The 1403-nt window shown below is 41.1% G+C and overlaps 1 pseudogene; it reads right to left on the reverse strand.

The window, feature by feature from the left end:
• Positions 1–212: 212 nt before the first annotated feature.
• LOC118677259 lies at positions 213–806 on the reverse strand (annotated as a pseudogene).
• Between the last annotated feature and the right edge of the window lie 597 nt (positions 807–1403).

Consider the following 1403-nt stretch of genomic DNA (forward strand, 5'->3'; position numbering starts at 1 on the left):
GTATATATCATGTTTTGTTTATTGATCCCTCCATTGGTGGACATTTTGGTTGCTTCCACCTTTTGGCTATTGTGAATACTGCTGCTCTGAACATGAGTGTACAAATATTTCTTTGAGGCCTTGTCTTCAATTCTTTGGTGTATATAATACTTCTATTTATTTTTTTTCTAGATAAACACCTTTCTTACATGAGCTAAGCTGGGGAAAAGGATTTATTTGCCCCTCCGGGCCTTGATTTTCCTCAGATAGAGCTCCAGCTCTTGCCCTTAAGCACATAGCCATCTGCTCGGCCACACTGGCCTGATCTTGAAGTGATGCATGCAAGAAGACTGCTGATTTTGGCATTCTTTTTACTTTCATCATATTTCTTCTGAAATTTCTTTGATCATTTTTTGTTTAAAATCTCTTCTTCCTCAGGAGTCAGCTTGGCCCCCTTCTTGCAGCCCGGGGACAGTGCATAGTGGGACTCTTAGTGTTGTTGGTACGGTGTGCTGTCAATGAGAACGATGCAGTTTTTTACCAGGGTCTTGGTTTGGACCAGTTTGTTGTTAGAAGCATTGTAGACAATGTCAATAATCCTTGTTTTGTGCGTACAGCACTCTGAGCCCCAGGATAAGTTGCCCACGTCCAGCCTCAAGGCTCAGTACTTCTTGTTCCCTCCCCACACAGGGACTGTGTATGCTGCGGGGTCCAATCTTAGTGTTGGCAGCAGGGCATCCCAGCTCATAGTTTTGCTTCTTGTGAGAGGGCTTTCTCTTGCCCTCGGTCTTGTGGCATTTGTGCCATTTGTCCTGAGAGATACCCATTGCTTGACCTTAAATTTTTTAAAAAATATATTTTTATTGATTTAAGAAAGGAAGAGAGAGAGAGAGAGAGAGAGAGAGAGAGAGAGAGAGAGAGAAATATCAATGATGAGAGAGAATCATCAATTGGTTGCCTCCTGCACGTCCGGCACAGGGGATCAAACCTGCAACCTGGGCATGTGCCCCGATTGGGAATTGAACCGTGCCCTCCTGGTTTCATAGATTGATGCTCAACCACTGAGCCATGCCAGCAAGGTTCTATTTTAAAATTTTTGAAGACCTACTATATTCCACAGCAGCTATAGGATTTTACATCCCCACCAACAGTGCATAAGGATTTCACATCCTTGCTAACACTTGTTATTTTTGTATTTTCAGTGTTTGTGGGTTTTGTTTTGTTTTATAGTAGTCATCCTAATGCATAGATGTAATATCTCATTGTGGTTTTAATTTGAATTTCCCTAAATATTAGTGATGAGCAACTTTTCTTGTGCTTGTTGGCCATTTGTATATCTCCTTTGGAGGAATGTCTATTCAAGTCCTTTGCCTATTTTTAAATCATGTTTATTTTTTGTTGTTGAGTCAGAGCGTTATTTTTAG

This window comes from Myotis myotis, unplaced genomic scaffold (genome assembly GCF_014108235.1).
Source record: "Myotis myotis isolate mMyoMyo1 unplaced genomic scaffold, mMyoMyo1.p scaffold_m19_p_2, whole genome shotgun sequence".
Classification (NCBI taxonomy): domain Eukaryota; kingdom Metazoa; phylum Chordata; class Mammalia; order Chiroptera; family Vespertilionidae; genus Myotis; species Myotis myotis.